Source organism: Orcinus orca, chromosome 13 (assembly GCF_937001465.1).
Source record: "Orcinus orca chromosome 13, mOrcOrc1.1, whole genome shotgun sequence".
NCBI classification, from domain to species: domain Eukaryota; kingdom Metazoa; phylum Chordata; class Mammalia; order Artiodactyla; family Delphinidae; genus Orcinus; species Orcinus orca.
The window spans coordinates 4,205,359-4,225,414 of record NC_064571.1 but is presented as its reverse complement, the minus strand read 5'-3'; the positions used below and the strand labels follow the sequence as shown (position 1 = coordinate 4,225,414).

The window sequence follows — 20,056 nt, the reverse complement described above, 5'->3', positions numbered from 1 at the left end:
AACCGTTCTGTTCTTTATTGTATTGAATCTGGATTTTATTTTAGTTTGCATTTTTAGCTTCCTTGTTAGTCCTCTTCATAAAAGCCCCTTCCCTTTTCATTTTGCTTGATTTTATCAGTTGTTGTTGCTTATTAACGTGACCTGTCCCTCCTCACTGTTCAGAACTCCTGGTTTATAGAGGCCTGTCTTCTCGCTGCTCTTGAGGATTTGGCTTGAAGTTTTCTTCTAGTTGCTGCCATGTGGCATTTTTCCTGAATGTCCTTCCTCTAGATACTCTTCTGTTTCCCTTGTTCTTCAGGTTGGGAATTTTTCTGTCTCACTAATACTATTTCTGTTTTCTTATTTAACCATGCTGAAAGGTGGAGTAATCCACCTATATGGTTTGTTCACAAGGTTGGTTTTTCTTGGCTGCCCTCTCCACCCACTGGGGGATGACCGGAGCTCCGCAGGCCCGCAGTGGAAGCCTGGTTCATATTAAGACACTCCCATTCCAGTTCCCTTTTACAGTTGGCGTTCCTCCAACGGCAGCTCTGCCCTGATGTGGGGTGCCTCCTCCCACCTGCTGCTTGATTTCCTAATAGATCTGTGTTGTCAGAGATGAAGACAGCATCAACCACTTCTAAAGATTCTGTGCTTTCTGCATCTGCCCACCTTGCTCGACTTTCAGGAACTATATTTCCTAAAACGTGGGCCACACATCTACCCCGCCAGTGACATGATGCCTCCCTGCTTGGCAGTTATTCCCTGGGGGGTCACAGTCTCTGAAAGGACCTAGACAAGTCAGGGTCAGGGAGAGAAAGAAAACCAGTACTCTGTCCTCCTGAGAAAGGACCAGGAGGCAAAGCCTGACTATATTAGGGTCCTTAACCTTGATAACTTGAGTCGGGGAGGAAGAAATTCTCCTCTACCCTTCTAGGTTCTTCTGGCTGGTCTAAGAATTGAAATTGACATGAGATCTATTAGCAGGAGAAAATCCAACAAAAGTTTCCAAGGACCTAGCCCTACAAATATTTTCTCCTGCTAATCTAATTTTAGAAAAGAGAAAAACTCATACCCATCTTGTTTCCAGCAGACCCTACAGGCAGAAGTCCAGGGGCTGATGGACATGGTCAGACTTCTCACCTTCTGATGGCTTTTGTCAGGTGTTCCAGCATCTCTTAAGTGCAGCATCTTTGGGGTGAGTGGTGTCCAGACAATAAAGTTACATCCCATCCTCGTCGCCAGCTATCGGGGAGGAAGAGATTTCCTCTATCCCCCTGTGTTCTTCTGGCTGGTCTAAGAATTAAATTGACATGAAGCAGATTAACAGGAGAAAATCACACAAAAAATTAACAACATGTATACACGGGAGAGACTCAGGAAAACTGAGTAATTCTCCAAAGTGACTGAAACCCTCACCTTAAATACCGTCTTTAGCTAAAGGCAAAGGAGGATGTTGGGGGTAGTGGTTTGGCACTTCAGAGGGGAGGGAGGTAATTGACTTGACGTGGAGATGGAACAGCAAGTGTTTGGTAAATAAATGCTTTCTGGGCCAGGCAGAGACAGTGGGACACAGAGAGAACTCTGATCTCAAAGAGTTTACCCCACCTTACCTAGCCCTTGTTTTTTTGCAAGTATCTCTGATGATAGTCTGTTCCAGGAACAAGCCCTCTATCTAAATTCTTTAGGCAGCTAAGGGGGAGGTAAAAGAAAGACTTCCTGGGTCTTTGGGGCTTTGATTGCTTTCAGATCAAAATAATCCACATGCCAAAGAGACATGTTGGGGTGGCAAAGTTTGCTCCCCTACATGGGCATCACTATAAATTCTTGGTCTCCAGCCACAACTGGACCCCCATCTCTGTAGGGAGAGGCTGACGCAGAGGCCACAACAGTGAGAGGCCTGCGTACTGCAAAAAAAAGAAAAAAAAATGCATATCAAATAACCTCAATCACTCACTTACAAAATTCCACAATAACCCTCCCCATAGCAAATGGCTTAGGATGGTATACAAGGTCTATCATCATGGGACTCCTGCCTAATTTTCTCTTCTTTCTTCTCCTGAATCCCCTACAATCACTCAGAGATTCAAAGTAGATGACTTACCAGAAAATTACTGTTAAATAAATGTAAAAGACTATTTTGCAATCAACTTTTAAATTTTACGTATGGACCATTTCCAAGAATTGCTAGAAAGTTTTCCAAAAATTTAAGCATTTTGAAGTTTTTACCTGTCAAGCTTCTTATCCACGTTTTTGAATGTTTTCTATGAATGTGCCCCAGGTCAGTTTTTTATTTATTTGTTTTTATGCTTTTGCAGCTATTTCTTTGGCTCATATTAAAACAATCATGCCAGCTCAGATTTTGGGGGGGGCATTTAACCCTATTTTAAGTGTTTTCTCTAAGTAAAATATCTGAAACTAAATAAGCCTAAAGTAAATATTTTACACTAGTTCGCATGTTGATAACTACTGTTATACTAAGTTTGTTTTTTTTACAACTTTCTTTGTAGGATTTGAGCAATTAAAGAAGAGAGAAACATCTCTCACTATGATTTTACATTGTGACCTCTCTGAATTTTTATTTTTCTCCATAAACACACAATAGAGTGATAGTCTTTGTTTGGCTAATAATTATTGATAAGGAGAAAATAGTTATAATTGATAAAATATGAATTTTAAAGTATGTAAAAAGAGTCAAATAACTTAGGGCATTTACCTCCCCCTCCAGAAAATGGTTAAAACACCAACAGGAGCTTTTGGCAGCATGAGTTAGCAACATGTGAGACTGCAAAAAAGTAAAAGAAAACCAACAAATAAAACTGCCCACTTATGCAATTCTATTCAATATAAACAGACACGGTTAAGTACAGGTGACCTTGCTTTTCCATATTGATACTTTTACACTAAATGATTAAGAGGTGAAAAAGTAGTGTTTGGGAATACATAGTTTTGATTCATATGTTGGGGGTATTTTCTGTCAAATAATTACAGCTCTTCTCACTGATTTACAGTTGAATACAGTCCCCATCTGCCACCTGCCACCCCGCCTCCACTGTCCAACTTTTCTCTCCAGAGACAACCACGCAAAACACCTTCCAGAACCACCCACATGACTTAGCATGTATAAATATACCCGGAGGTGTGTAATCATTTTATAAATAGGAATAATACTATATGTATTGTCAGTAATTCAACTTGTTGCAACCTCTTTCCATTTCACATCCTATTCTTATTCTTTATATTCTCTCCATAGTATTACATAGTGTAAACATACCAAAATTTGGTTCCCTAAGGATTGCCATTAAGGATTTTCCCAATTTAAAAAATTTTATATAATGCTGCTCTTCCCCTGTTATATACACCCTTAAGCATACATTGATGTGCGCTCGCACATTTTCAAAGGATATTTTACTAGAAGTGTAGTTGTGGATTTGAAGGGTTTGCCCAGTTCAAATTACAATAAAGAGGACTTTTCAAAAACTGAAGAATTGAATAAACTTTTATTCTAATATTAAAAAGTACTGCATCTCTTTAAAAGTGAATTTTCTATGTAATTCCAGGAAAAATACCCATTTAGAGAAATTACAAATGGGAAAGATGAGCATCTTCTCTTTCCTTTGTTTACGGTGATGTTGATGTTGTGGTAGTTTGCATGGAGGTGGGAGTTTTCTCTGTGTGTGCGTGTGTATGCGTGTGTGTACACTCATGTGTGCACATGAAGATGTGTGTGCAGAAGTAAGTGTGTATTACTTGGGGTCCCAGCGAGAAACAAATGGCACTCTCGGCCTGGGTCACTTGAGGAGAGTCTAATGAAATACTCTTCACAGAGTTCTGGACAGGGTTTAGGGGATTAGAAAGGGTAGTGCACAGTCCTGACGTGAGTGGCCAGTGGCCTCGGAGAGGGCAATTCTGGGGAGTAGACTACTCGAGGGACACAGCCATCCCCCTGGACTCCTTGGTGAGAGAGGAGAAAGAAACATCTAATTTCCACCTCTCCTGCTCCGGAGGCTCCTTAATGGGCCTCCTGTTGCCTAAACCTCCACGGGAGCCAGGGGACAGTGCACAGGGCAACTCATGACTTGTCCCTACAGGTCAGCCTCCTGGAGCACAGGGCAGCGTCAGATGGGCAGACTAGTGGATCTGGAGGGACAGATGGGGAAAAAGTCATCACAGATGCATGCTGAGTGAGCATACACGTCTGTATGTGTATAGTGAGTGTGTGTGTTTGCAATATTGTGTTCCTTTTTGTTCTTTGGTTTTAATAACAGAACCACTTTTAAAACAAAACCTTACCAGGAATGTCAATAGCTAAAACATTAAAAACCAAGCTGTTTAGGTTGAGGCAAAAGCTGAGAAGCTTGGAGACCTACCTGCAGTGTGTTCCCCTATCTCCCTGCAGCCTGGATAATAACATAGTATGAAAACAACTGTGTTACTGGGATATATCCTCATGGGAGCACAGGATGAATTGAACCCATCCTGCCTCTACATCACCACCATGAAGAGCGTAGAAACCCATCTAACAGACTTTTTTGTTTTTGAAACTGTGACCTGAAAAACAGTCTAATGTGCAAAGTGTGGCGTTCTCACATTTTGAACACTATAGGCTCATAGAATATTAAAGCTGGGAAGGGCCTTATACTGTAACATCATGTCATGATAAAGCCCTAATCATATATAAGATGAAAGCTCATACCTTTTGGGGTGAACTTGGTAAACTGTTTCATTATTATGCTTACGTATAACAGCACACTGCTAAAGTATACCTGTTTCTGAAAGCTGTTTGCTGATCAAAAGCAATAAACACAGAAGTAATCAACTTGTGTACAAACATACCTATAGTATAAATAAATTGTTACCGAGTACACAGATCTAATACTTTGTACCTTTTAAAAAATCCATTGAGATTAAAAAAAAAAAACCTGAAAAGTTCCCATTATTCACGTTAATTTTTATTATGCATAGTATTTTCAGTTTCAAATATAATACAGAACCACATTTTATTTATCCCTTGGAAAGTAGCTAAAGTAAAACAAAAAATGCGAACTTCCAGTAGATAGTAAGCTGTTTAATTATACATAACCTCAGGGAAGTTTTGGAAATCTGAAAACGGGGAAGAGAAGCATGATATACTCATATTCTGTTAAGTTAGCAGCTGTAACCTGAAACATTTCTTGCACCAGATATCTGTTCCTTTATGAGTTATTATTGCAATTGTGAAAAGCCTTTATTACTGTTCTCTGAATTTTATTCCATACATCAACTCTGACTGTATCGTGGACTGTTCAGTGCTCACATAATGAAATCACGTGCCTTTAATAAGCATCAGTATGATGACCTCAAGGAAGTGGGATAGATTTACTCCATGAAATTCTGCCCCTGATATTTTAGTATCTGCTTGCTTTTACAAGGGCTGAATTTTTCCTCGCTCACATGACCTCCTGGGTAGTGTGTTAGGCTGTCAATACGTGGTGTGAATGGAATGTGTAGGAGGAGAATGGTACTTACAGAGAAAAAGAGACTGCAAAGAGTGAACCCTGAAGGGCACTAAGAATAACAGGGATTTTACATTTTTTAAAGGATGGCTTGTAGTTCTTATCCTACTTTTTCACCACATGATGTTATGATGTACTCTTTTCTTATGGGATACACTAATGCATGATCGGTGCCCCCTACTTTTTCCCAAGCAAACTCTTGTCTCTGCCTTCCCTTTTCCTACGAATGGCCCTTTTGATGCTATTAATTCTTCTTGATTTGCACTGACCAGTATGGTAGCCATTAGCCACAAGGGACTTTTTAATTTTAATTACAATTAATTGAAATAAAATGTAATGGAAAGTTCAGCCCCCTCAGGTGCAGTAGCCACATTTCAAGGGCTCAGTAGTCACTTGTGTCTAGTAGCTACCACATTGGACAGTGCAGGTGTACGACACTTCCATCATCACAGAAAGCTCTTTGGATGGCATTTGTGATGCCTAATTATATGGGTCAACTTGAGTGGGTAAGAGACGCCCAGATAGTTGGTAAAACATTATGTCTAGGTGTGTATTTGAGGGTATTTTCTGAAGAGATTAGCATTTGAATTGGTGAAGTGAGTAAACAAGATTGTCCTCCCCAGTATGGGCGGGTCAGTCCACTGATGGCCTGAATAGAACCAAAAGGCAGAAGAAGGGCTAATTCTCTCTGTGTCTCCTGGAGTTGAACCATCCATCTTCTCCTGCCCTTGGACATCAGCACTCCCAGTTCTCAGGCTTTCAGACTCAGATCCTGACTTATACTACCAGCCCCTCAGTGCTCAGGGCTGCGGGCTCATACTGAATTCCCGGCTTTCCTGGTTCTCTAGCTTGCAGATGTAGCTCATAGGACTTCTCTGCCTCTGGAACCACCTAAGCCAATTTCTGTAATTAGTCTCCTCTTATATATTGCCAGAAACTCAGTTCTATAAGAATTAAGTCATTAGCTACTGCAGTTGCTGACAGTCAACACATCCTGAAAGGAATTCAGGACAGAGATCAGGAATGAGGCACTCTGTGCTCTAGGAGGATTGTCAGAACAGGCCTCTGGATAGTTAGATATTTTCAGGAGAAATTTTTTTTTTTTTTTGCAGTACCTGGGCCTCTCACTGTCGTGGCCTCTCCCGCTGTGGAGCACAGGCTCCAGACGCGCAGGCTCAGCGGCCATGACTCACGGGCCCAGCCGCTCCGCGGCATGTGGGATCTTCCCGGACCAGGGCACGAACCCGTGTCCCCTGTATCAGCAGGAGGACTCTCAACCACTCCGCCACCAGGGAAGCCCACAGGAGAAATTTTTTGTAAACCTGGATTCTTGCATCTTCCCATACTTAGAAAAGCACTAAACCCATGAACCAGGATATCTGTTCCTCATGGCTAGCGGCAACCTTATACTGAGATGTGTGTATGATTGCCTGTACCCTCGTCACAAAAATCATATATATACTGACCTCCCTCCTTACCTCTTTGGATCACTTTCTCAGAGCCATCTGAAATGCTATCTCCCGGGCTCTAGTCCTCAGTAAGACACTGAATAAACTCAACTCACAGCTCTTACGTTGTGCATTTTTTTTTTAAGTCAAGATATATATCTAGATAGATAGATAGATAGATAGATAGATAGATCTCCTATTGGTTCTGCTTCTCTGGAGAACCCTGATTAGTACAGAAAATTGGTATCAAGAAGTAGAAGTGCTGCACACCTGAAAATGTAGAAGCAGCTTTGGAATCAGGTACTGGGTAGAGGCTGGAAGAGTTTGGAGCTAGAAACAGCCACCATCTTCTTAGAGAATATCTAAGTGGTCATGAACAGCATGTTGGTAGAAATTTGGTGGTAAAGGCCATTTTGACGAGGTCTTAGACAGAAACGAGAAATATGTCATTAGAAACTGAAGGAAAGGTGATCCTTTTTATAAAGTAGAAAGGCTGAATTTTGCTCATGTCTTAGTGTTTTGTGGAAAGAAGAACTTGTGAGCAATGAGGTTGGCTATTCGGCTGAGGAAATATTTAAGCAAAATGTTGGCCTCTCGTGAATCCTTATAGTAAAATATGAGAAGAGAGAAAAAAGATGCAATTGTTCATCAGAAAGGAAGCAGAATTTGAGTTTGGAAGATTATCAACCTATTCATATGGAAGGGAATGGAGAAGCTCCTTTGGGAGAGAATAGAAAGGGTTTGGCCGAATTTGATAAGGATACTGGCATGGTTTGGCCATCTCAACAGAAACCAGGAGCTCTTCATCAAGATGGTGGGAAGATTAGTCATCCGTCTAAATGAAAACCGGGACCAGTTGTCCCAGACAGTTTGGAGATCATGCGCCTCTCATCTCAGGCCCTGAGTGCATGGGTCTGGGAGTCAGAGCAATTTCAAAGGAGAAGCTGCTGCTGTGGACATCTCTTCACTTTGAAGGCTGCCCCAGGTATGGCTCCAGCAGCCCCCCGTGGGCATGCACCGAGTCCAGCAAGGCACCGGGGGCTTGGCTCCCCCACCTAGATTTTAAAGGATGGAGCAGCCTGGAGCCACCCAGGGTTGACGCAGCTGGCAGGGTTGCTGCCTGGTATGCACCCCAGGCAGAGGGCTGCTGTGGTACGACCACTGCAGAGAACCTCCACTGGGGCAATGCCCAGCAGGGCCATGGGGGCAGGGCCAACCCCCGCCCAGCCTGTAGAGGCCGTGGCATGCGATTCTAGTCTGGGAGTGATGCGGGCACTCACCTGCAGGACTGCGGCTGTGTAGTGTGCACCCAGCAAAATTACGAGGGCAGGACTGCCCTGAGCCTTGGGGGCCCAGCTCCTGCCCTACTGGGTCTGGAAGTCGAGGAGGATTGTTCTCAAGACTTAGGTTTAGTGTTCGCTCCATTAGATTTTGGAGTTACCTTAGACCTATTACTCATTTTTCTTTTCTCTTTCTCCCCTTTGGAATGGGGATGTCTCTCCCATGTCTGTCCCATCACTGTATTTTGGAAGCACGTGACTTATTTGATTTTATAGGTTCATAGCTGGAGTCTCACCCACATCTTATGTAGATGATATTTATGAGACCTTGGATTTGGACTCTTGAGTTGATGACATATGAGAAGAACATGAACTGGGGGGAGGGGCAGGGGTGGGATGCTATGGTCCAATTCTATTTGTCCCTCCAAAATTCCTATGTTGAAACCCGATGCCTCGTGTGAGGTAGAGGTGGAGCCTTTGGCAGGTGATTAGGTCATAAGGGTAGAGCCCTGTTAAAGAACAGAATTTAACTGCGTGAGTTTGAAGATCTAATTTTCTTTAGTAGGCAGTGCATGCATCAAGCAGCATCCCGTGTAGCAAGTGGAAGGGTGCTCCGAGGGATTGTACAAAATGGCAAGTTTTTATGGGAAGGAAGGAAGACAAGGGAGCTACTAGCAAAAAAAAAAAAATTATTTTGAGGCCAGAACATCTTCTTTTTTGTGGGGAAGGGGAGGTCAGAGGTTGTTATCATGCAGATTTCTTATTCTTCCTCTAGGGATGGAGAGGGCCCACATGGTGGGCCTCACTGGTGCTGACCAGAAAATTCCAGCTTTGTTGGTTAAGTTTACATTTCTGGGGCAGGTGGAAACTGCAGTTAAGTCAGGTGTTAAGTCTACGTTTGGACTGATAGGCTTTAGCACAAGTGACACCATTTTGGTCCCGTGATTTCCCTTTCTCTTTAACAATTCCCCCCTTTTGATTAGACTCTTAGCTTAATAGAGAGATGTGATAAAAAATTAAGGCATTAGTGTCACTCTCAGCTACTGCTTTACGGTTTAGTTGATCCATGGTGTGAACTGTGGCATGAGCTTTTTGTTTAGTCTCCGTACTATCCACAGTTCCGGGTTCACAAATTTTAAGTCATTCACTTCGTTCCTTTTCCAATGTTCCCATCTTAGGGAGACAATTTGTCTGGTGGTTAGTGGGCTGTGAACATACTTTTGAGAGAATACAGTGCACTGGGAGGTTATTATGATTATAATTAGCAGAAAAATTCTCAATGTTTGGAGTGGTCTTCAGAGCCATGGTCCCCAAGACCCAAACCAATCAAAGGGAGACCCCGTTGAAGGAGTCACCCCTTTAAACCAAGTGGTTTGCTCAGTGATCTGATGTCACTTGCAGTTTTCCTCAGAAATGTCAATCCAGGTAGAGCAGATGGTGTTGGCCGTAGGACACATACCTCCTAACTCAGCTAAAAGATAATACAGGGCTATCTTATTAACAAGAACAATCTTGGCCAGAAAGTCTAATGATTTCTGTTGGGTAGTTAGTGTTTTCGCAATGGAATCTGCAGTGTCTCCAAGAGTTAAAGAGAGGTTTCTGATCATATTCCCGTTTGTGTCTGTTCCTAGCCAGGGAATAGATTTATTCACAGGGATTGCTGCATTTACTCATTTAAGCCAGGGATCAGTCAGGTTCTTAGCACATGTGGGACGAGAATTTCATAGCCTAAAATAAAGAGTTATCCTAAATGCCTCACAAAGATGGGTGTTGCTGGTGAGATTTCTTAGTGAGTGGGGACTTATCTGATCTAGTTAACCATTGGAAAGTGGGGTGAAGAGAGGGTGTTACATGTCAGAATAAAGGAAAGACAAGAAGAAGGGTTTTCAGGTTTGAGTATGAAGTCATGCGTTTGATTCCGAGATCTCCAGCATTTGTACAGTATCAGATACCAGGTGGGGTCCTCCTTGCTGTGAGGTATGTACCCAAGTCTGAATGCCCTCTGGCTTTTCAGCAGTGTCAGTTGTCAGGGGCACTTTGTGAGGTCCCTTCCACGGGGGCTTAAGGGCTACCTTCATTCCTAGTGATTCCAAACAGGAAGGGTGGGAGAAAATTGGAAACGTTAGTTTGGTGAGTCCTAGCCAGATATTTGAGGAAACTATAGAAGAATGTATGATCCAGTTCAATTTACAGGTGTATAACAAAACCTCAAAGACAATTGGATAATGACTGACCGTATAAGTTCTTTTTCTAAGACTGCTTTGCTGGAACTTTGTAAACAAGGTGCCAGGTTGATTTTTCCAGGCACTTCCTTGACTGGTCATATCTGAGTCTGCATATTTCTCTCAAACATGACATTTCAGTCAAATCCTTAGTAATATAGCCGATGTTTCTAACTGTGTCCTGCTACAAGGAGAACAGATTCTCATTGAACTTACGCAACAAATATACTGTCATGGAAATAAGAATACTCACTGAGAATTTCTGCATTCTGGAGGATCAGGTAGGAAGAATAAGTAAATGTTTTATCTTTATTCTCAAGGGTATATCTTACCAAATTGTTGATAGCTTAAGAGAAAAGATTTCTTTAAATCTGAAAAAAAATATTAAAGAACCAGCAATATTTCAAACACAGAGTTGTAACATTATAGTCATCCTCGTCAGTTCATTCAGTCCCTTGTTATTAATTCTCATTCTGCTTGAGTCCAGTTTGTTTTTTGTTTTTGTTTTTTTTTTTTTTGCGATATGCGGGCCTCTCACTGTTGTGGCCCCTCCCATTGCGGAGCACAGGCTCCGGATGCGCAGGCCCAGCGGCCATGGCTCATGGGCCCAGCAGCTCCGCGGCATGTGGGATCTTCCTGGACCGGGGCACGAACCCGCGTCCCCTGCATCAGCAGGCGGACTCCCAACCACTGCGCCACCAGGGGAGCCCTTGAGTCCAGTTTTTCCATTAGTTCTCTCAACCTTGTTTGATGATTGAGGGTGAGAGGGATATAACTCCAAGAAGTTTGCAAGGTTTTTGTTAAGGCTCATATGATTGGCCCAGTGAAGTGGGTGCCTTGATCACTGGAGATAGTGGAAGATATACGCCCAATGAGAAACACATTTTCTAACAGTGTCCTTGCCACTGTGAGGGCATCAGTCTTGCAACAGGGGAAGGCTTCGACCCATCTGGAAAACATGCATACACACGTTAACAAGAGCATATTGATAACCCATACTAAGTGGCAGTGGAATGAACATCTGAAGCTGCAGGTGTTCAAAGGGTCCAGAGGGGCGAGGTCTGAGGGCTCTAGGGACAAAGTTAGTTTTTCTTAAATGCACTGCCATGGGTGAAGGATTGCAGAAAACAAAAATCAGGTCTGCCAGGAAGCCAGGAAGAACCAAGTGGCCATCTTGGGTTTCCCATAACCCTGACTGTTCCTTTAACTTACAGCCATTGTTTACCCATCTTAACTTCTCTGATTCAAGAGCAGATTTGTTGCCACATTACAAAGACGTCAGGATGGCAGAAATCTGGCATTGAGGGACCATTGTTTGCAGAAGCAGAATGGATGTCATCCACATGTGCCTCAATCTTTACAGATTCAGTTGCTGCTGCTGTTGCCTGAAAGTCAGCCAGGGTACCCATGATAGTCAGGTTCAAAGCTTTTAGTGTAGCTCTCAGTTTTGATGACACCAATTTCAGAAGGTGAGAGAACAACAGTAAGAAGTTTGTTTACTTGTTGCCCATTTCTTATTGGGGTCCCAGAGCATGTCATACAATATTTTAAGATAAAAACTAGAATTACAAGTGGTAAAATTGTACCAGGACATATCAGATTTCTTGGAATCTCACACAATTTCTAGAGTATTTGTATTATTAACATAGATTTAGACAAATTTAATCAAAAAGGTTTAGCATCACTTATTTGACAATGCTTCCCATGCAATTTATGGATAAAAACCAAATGAAACTAATTAGCTTAATATCTCTCCTTTTCTAAGGAGAGAGAAGAAATCTTTTGAAATATTTCAGGGACCATCTGGAAAACTCCAAAGCTGGTTGAGGTCAAAAGACTTCACTTTTAGAATTTGATTTCCAGGGAAGTTTGTCAAAGGTATCAAAAGGTTTAGACACTTGACTAAATAAGATCACAGATCAATACGAAATAGACTACTTGTCTATTTAGCAGATGAAAGAAAATTAAATTCTAGTTTTACATAAGTAAACTCTTGATACTAGAGCTTAATTTTTAAAACACTTACACTAGTAATCCAAATTTTAATCAACTTGACTACACAAGGGAAATCTGTCCTTAATAACTAGAATTTCCAGTTTAGACAAAAATATTCTCATTTCCCCTAGCAAAAATGCATCTCATTCTTCATACCTTTTCTTACCCCAAAACACATCCTACGTATCTTGTTTCCCTTATTATTTCTAGTAACTTCAGTTACCTATGCTAGAATTTTCATCCCTTAGAAACCTTTAATTTCTAGTGAAAATGAAGAGGTAAGCAGTTATGTACTGTCTTTTACATTAGCATTCTGTGGTTTGGCAAATTTACAAATACTTTTTTAAAATTAATTTTTATTGGAGTGTAGTTGCTCCACAGTTCTGTGTTAGTTTCTGCTGTACAGCAAAGTGAATCAACGGTATGCATACATGTATCCCCTTCTTTTGGATTTCCTTCCCATTTAGGTCACCACAGAGCACTGAGTAGAGTTCCCTGTGCTCTACAGTAGGTTCTCATTAGTTATCTATTTTATACATAGTAGTGTAGGCATGTTAATCCCAATCTCCCAATCCAACCCCCTGTTCCCCCTTTGGCATCCATACATTTGTTCTCTACGTCTGTGTCTCTATTTTTGCTTTGCAAATAAGGTCATCTGTACCATTTTTCTAGAGTCTCTATATATGCGATATTATACTATATTTGTTTTTCTTTTTCTGACTTACTTGACTCTGAATTTTTAGAAATATGGTTTTCACTGTGGCCTAAAACATGTTTACTAGTAGAACCAATTTTATCTTTAGTTTCTCTGCAATAAAAGTAGGTCAACCTGTGTTCAGTAATTAATGCTTCACTATTTTATAGTATTTGGAAATGATCTGGATATTTAATAAATTTTCATCATTTAACTTAATCTTAGCAAAACTTTAAGGTTTCAGGTTGCCGAAAAGATTTAGGAAACTTATTTGGAAAGTTCACTGGAAAAATCTTTTTATCCTACTTTCATTGATTTTACTTACTTGCCCTTAACGGTTATATTTAGATTACCCAGGAAAACTGCTTGAAACATTAGACAAAATCAGCCATCATTCTAAGTTATTTTGGCTGACAAATTTTGTAACAGAGGTAACATAACTTATTAGACTAATAAACTGAGGTAGAATGAAAGTTGTTTATCTGCGTTATATTCAATGTTGATAACTTTAAGGACAAGCCTGTTTTAATTAAACTAGTAAACGTCAACTAGCTTTTATTTACGTGAACTTGAAAAGCATTGGGTTAGTTTCTGTTATATTATTGATTACTTTAGAATGCCTAATCCTTAAAAGCTTGTCTTCAAACCAACTAAATAGAGCTCTTTTACAAATTAACTTTGGCAATACCATCCGTTGGTAGAAAAATATCTCCCATTACGACATACCTATGTGGACACACACACAACATATAGACAGATGCAGACAGATGTTTCTGTAGAAGATTTGTAAGATTTCTCATTAGCCCAGTTTCCAGATACTTCCTCTCTCTCTTTCTTTATTTTCCTGATGAAAATATTTGCATGAAAGAATGGCTTTTAGGTTCTAGAGCAAAAGGGGGTAGTAAATCTACATCACAGAGGGCCAGAAAAGGTATCTCCACAAGAAAATTTGGGGGTATATTTGGAGGACAATTCTATCTTTAATATCCCAATACCTACAAGTATTTTGAGATAAATAGGGGAGGTTTTGGAATTGACAAAAAGGACTGACACACCCATCCACCTATTTTTGGAAAGTTTCTTTTCCTCTGGGTACATTTCAGAAGGCCTAACAGATTCCTATCAGGCCCTGAATATCAGTTTCCAATTTGGCCAACTTTCTGATCATAGAGTTATTAAATCCTTTCAAATATTTTGTCAGGTTTCAGCCAGGGCAAACAATAAATATTTTGGGCAGTATTGAATAACCCCATAAAATTTAATTTTAGTTTCCTCTTGGCTGTTTAAGGGAATAATATATCAGTTTACTAGAAAATCCTTAAGAATTTCATCTGCTCCAGGAGGGGCCCATGTGTGGGCATTTAAGTTAATGTTGACGAGTTTGCATAGGGGCTTTGAGGACAATAGTTTTTCCAGTGTCCTAGGTAATTACGATTGGAGACATCAATTTCTGGGCCACTGTTTTGATAATGAACCCCTAGGAGGGTTAGATGTGGGAGGATCAGGTGTTGTTTTAGATACTTTTGTGCTTTTAATTTTTCATTAGCCTTCGCAACAAATCTTTCAATGAAGTTATCTTGGAATTTTGAAAACGTTTGGAGTCTTCTGCATACTAATTGCAATAGGTGTTCACTCTGTTTAATATGGGAGCCCTCGTTTTTAAGCATACTTTATATATTGTCTTATCTATTTGGAACATTCCTCATAATGGTCTTTGCAATTCTAGGTTGTTTTTAGTAAATCTTTGCCATTTTGCTAAATATCTGCAGCTTCGGGGACTATAATTCTTAAACATAAAATAAGCAAGTGTGCTGGTAGGTGACACGCTCAACTCTTTGGATATAAATAACCCATTTCTTTTATCTAGGCCTTTGGGGTTTTGGGAGCCAAAATAATACCTAAGAGGGACTTGCTGCAGAATTGGGAGGTGGTGAGTGCTCTAACAGCCTTTCAATGCTCGGTCAGTACCCACCAATGTTTGTGGCTCTTTTTTTTTTTTTCTTCCCATTAGTAACTAGCCTTTATTTAATATTCACCTGAGGCCTCCCACTGACCCAGTCCAGCTCAAATTACACCCAGTCTGATCCCAGACCCAGTCAGGCTTTTACATCAGAACCAAATCCAACCCTGGCTGGTAACCGCCAATAATTCCCATGGTACTTTGAACTGGAAGAAAGGGTTGAACCAGCAGACCTCACAGAATATGGACTGCAAACTGATTTCAAACAAATGGAGAGGTGTAGACTAAACTGTCAGCAGTTTCCAACATGGAATCCAGGCACAGAGCTGAGGGCTGGAGTTTCCCACTCAGAAACCTGAGAATTGTGGTCTGAAAAGACAATTAGAGCGGGAGCTTGGATGCAAAGAGAGCAGAGCTCAACCAACAGAACCAAAGGGTCACCAAAGACCCTTGGAAACAGCGAGAAAGACAATGAACTCAAAATGGGGTTTGTGGGAGCCGCGGCTGTGTTTCCTGTTTTTTCCCTGAAGGCCGTCGGAAGTTCACTTCAGATCTTGTTGCTGCCATCAGTCTGTTAAAAAACAAAATTGAACCGAGTAAATTTGAAGGTCTAATTGACTTTATTAGGCAGCTCGTGAATCGGGCATCACCCCGTTTAGCAAGTATAATACAAGAGTGTTGTGAGGGGTTGTCCAGAATGGATGGTTTTTCAAGGAAGGAGTGTGGAGAGGGCCTACGTGACCCTTGCTGACCAGAAAATTCCAGACTGCTTGATTAAGATTACATTTCTTAGGAAGGTCAAAACCGCAGTTAAATTGAATATGACCTCTGGGTTTGGTATCATGGGATTTAGCACAAGTGATGCCATTTTGGGCCTGTAGTTTTCTCTTCCATGGCCCTATTGTGTGGTATTAGTGCCATTACAGAAAGGTGCTACAGAGCTATCTAGCCCCTTCCGCCTTGTGAGGACACAGCAAGAAGGCCCCATTTATGAACCAAGAAGCCCTCACTAAATACCCAGTCTGCTGGTGCCATAATCCTGGATTTAGTCTCCAGACTGGGAGAAATAAGACACCAGTCTGTAGAGTTCTGTCACAGCAGCTGGAATGGACTCAGTACTGTTCCATGTCTTCATACTGGCAGTCTCTTTAGAGCAAAAGGACCGCTTTCTGTTTTGTACTGTTAGTTACAAGACCTGACAATTCTTTTTTTTTTTTTAATTAATTAATTAATTAATTTAATTACTTTTGGCTGTGTTGGGTCTTCGTTGCTGTGTGTGGGCTTCTCATTGTGGTGACCTCTCTTGTCATGGAGCACGGGCTCTAGGCACGCGGGATTCAGTAGTTGTGGCATGTGGGCTCAGTAGTTGTGGCTTGTGGGCTCTAGAGCTCAGGCTTAGCAGTTGTGGCACACGGGCTTAGTTGCTCCGTGGCATGTGGGATCTTCCCAGGCCAGGGCTTGAACCCGTGTCCCTTGCATTGACAGGCGGACTCTTAACGACTGCGCCACCAGGGAAGCCCGACAATTCTTAAATAATATTTCTTTTTCGCCTCCATTCTTTCCACTTTCACCATCACCATCAAAGTCTAGACCCTATGACCTGTTCTGTGAACTTTTGCATCAGTCCTAACTGATCTATTCACCTACACCTTCTCTCTACTCCAATCTAGCCTATCCACTGCATCTAGATTGAAAGTTCAAAAACATAGTTGAAGAAAGTTCTTTTCCACATTTAACTGTATTTATCTGCAGAAGCCTATCCTTAATTTGGAATTCACACAGAAAGAGAGCAGTAAAGGATTCTTCAAAGCCTTTTTATCAAGTTTTAAATTGAAGAAAATCAAGTAGCTTACCTGCATTGTTCTTATTTTATCACTTTTATAATTAGTTAATTCTAAAATATCTCTTAATATACATAACATATGCTGTGCAATAAATTAATTTATGATTAAATCCTCAAATTTTACATTTATTGCCTTGTATATAAAATGACCTTTGAAGCATTAATGGAGTACTAATTATGTTTTTCATTTGATGTAAAGTGCTTATAAACTGCCTCACATCACTACAAATTAAACTACATAGTAATATGTTGTATGGTGTATTCTTCTTTCCAAAAGCTCAGGGACCTTTACAGGGATCATTTTATTAATCTTCGCACATCTCTGGGATGAGATGTTTGGTTTTAATTATCTTTCCTTCTGCGTTTGGGAAAGCTGCACGAATGCCATTTATCACTGAAGTATACAGGCACTGTACCAAGTGTGCTATGTTAATGCAGAGTAGCAGAAAGGCCGAAAAGCCGTCTCTTTCATCAAACCTACATCATTTTTGAAAATTTCAGAAGTTCCATGCCAGTAGGAAATGAGTTGCCTTCTGTTCAAGGGTACCAAATGCCTTACCTTGTCTGTTCAGTATTTGGTATTGATCAGTGATCAGATCTCCAGGGACTTAAGCCAGAAAATTCAGTATAGAACTTAAAAAAAATCTCCCCTCTGTATCTCTTCTCCTGAGTCCTTGGATCTGTCTTCATTTTACTGTTAAAAACAAAATTCAACTGAATTACTCTGAAGATTTAATTGCAATCAAAGGTGTTACCTGGGACTGCAAGGGTCTCAAGGCTCAGATGGTGGAGCCTCTGCTTCAGAGCTCACTCATGTGGCAGCTGGAAGGCTCCTGTGGATGTCTGCACAAGGCCACTTCTCAGGACAACTGGTTTCCCCCAGAGCAAGTGACCCGAGAGAGCACCCAAGACAGAAGCCACCGTCTTTTTATAACCAACTGTTAATGTTCCATCTCTCCTGACATATTCTAATGCTTAGACATGAATTAATATGTCCAGCCCACACTCAAGGGGAGGGGACTACAAGGACACTAGTCCTGGGAAATGCAGATCATCAGGGCCCCGTTATACGCCGCCTGCTGTAAGCACACTGTTTGCACTTTAGTGTACTTTGGTGGCTCAGCATTTTCAGAGACTTCAAGACCCATTTTCCTTTTTTAAAAACTTTTATTGAAATATAGTTGATTTACAACGTTGTGTTAGTTTCAGGTGTACAGCAAAGTGATTCAGTTATACATGTATAAATATATATTCCTTTTTTACATTCTCTTCCAGTATAGGCTAGTACAAGCTATTGAGTATAGCTGCCTGTGCTCTCCAGTAGGTCCTTGTTGGTTACCTATTTCAAGATACACTTTCTTCTTTGAAGAGTTTCTTCCCAGCAACTGTTTGAGGTCATCAGGGTGGTTCTTGGAGCTATTCGGTCAATTTATATCCAAACAAAAGACACTAAGTGAGATTAATGAACCTATTTAATGGTAACCAATAAGAAACAGAACTGAATTCAGGTTTTCTGATTCCTAGGTTGATTCCCTTTTGTCAGGTATTTCCAACCTAATTGGAAAAAGAATGTGAAACCAAAGTGCCCAAGTGGATTGCAGCTTAGGACTGGAGGTGGGGAGTGGGGGACAGGAGGACACAAGAGATGGAAGTGGAAGTGGTTATTGTTTAGTCTGAGTAAACCGGGAAGGAAAATCATTTCTGGTCTACTCTTAGACATTTCATATAATAGGAGGAAAATGTCAGGATAAATATCTTTAATACAATCAGATAATTTGGGGATATATAATGGAGAATGACTTATATCAATAGCTAATCGAAAGTGGCTAACAGTTTGGGAATGTTGTTTCCTAATTACGCTTGTATTATGTTGTATTGACGTCACGGATTTGGAGTGGAACAATGGAGTGCAGATTGCGGTTGGAGACTCACAAGTATCCTCTTCATTCAGTTTTCTAAATGCTGTTCTAAATATTACTTCTCCCATGGTGTTTGTGTGCAGCATCAAATAACAGTGGCTGTTTTGCGTAGGGAAAGCTGCCCTGACGCTTTGTGATATGAGGTTAGGTCACTGTGGACATTTGGGGCTAGAAATTCTTCATTGTGGGCTGTCCTACACATTGTAGGATATTTAGGCAGAATTCCTTGCTTTTATTCATTAATACACACATGACAAAGAGAATAGTTTTAGACGTTGCCAAACGCCCCTGGAAGGGAAAGGGGCAAAAATCACTTCCAGCTGAGAACCATGGGGCCACCTTAAACATAAAGCCAGATAAGAACTGATATGATGTCCCATACTCAGAAAACAATTCGATAAAATGATCCTGCCATGTTAAGAGTATATTTCTGAATTGCAGAATTAGGAGTGATTTTAATTTTCTTTCTTATGCTGTTCTCTGTTTTCTAAATTTCTTACCATAAGTATGTTCTTGTTTTATAATTAGAAAAATTTGAAAAGTTGCCCAATTATTTTTATTCAAATTTAAATAATAATGAACTAAATAAAGTTTGATTAACTTGAAGTGTTAGTTCTTGAGTATTTAGACTATTACTGATAGTAACAAATCCTTTCAGCTTTATTAGCTCATCTGATCTCTACAGTAGGCTAGACTGTAGCCTATTCCTCCATTTTAATTCTAATTAAATGTCTTAAAGAAGGGAGTAACTTTTATCTGATCCCTCAAGTGAAGAGGATGAGCCAGGATCTGAACTCTGGCTTTCTGCTGTCAGGTTTCCCATTGAATTCCAGAATATTTAGCCATGTGGATGAGCTCACCCATTGACAGTCCTAGGGAACTCAAGTGTTAATGCCCATTATCATATTGTTTCATTATTGTGAATTTGCCAAATGTTATTCTATGCCGAGAGCACTGTGCTTTTTATTTACCTTAACTTCATTCACTACTGGAGCAAGAAAGGGAGGGATATAGGTTAGGTGCTGGGAAGTACTGTAAAAGCTGGGACCATCTATAACCTCAGGTGACATCCTTTGGGTCCAAACCTGGGGTTTGCTGGTCTGCTGGGCAGTAAGGAAGTGAGATGAGAAAGAGCCAGCGCATCACTAACTGTGTGTGCATGTTTTGGATTTGGGAGGCATTTTCTGAGTGAGAGGGCTCTCAGGGGTCTGTGATTCGATT

At 40.8% G+C, this 20,056-nt stretch overlaps 1 long non-coding RNA gene across 1 annotated transcript in view; it reads left to right on the top strand.

Annotated features, from left to right (window-relative positions):
* The first annotated feature begins 1,094 nt into the window (after nt 1-1,094).
* Nucleotides 1,095-20,056, top strand: part of LOC117195807 (uncharacterized) — a 73,642-nt gene continuing 54,680 nt past the window's right edge. Inside the window, exon 1 of the long non-coding RNA XR_007470902.1 lies at nt 1,095-1,177. This is a non-coding gene — a long non-coding RNA (uncharacterized LOC117195807). The remainder of the gene's footprint in view (nt 1,178-20,056) is intronic.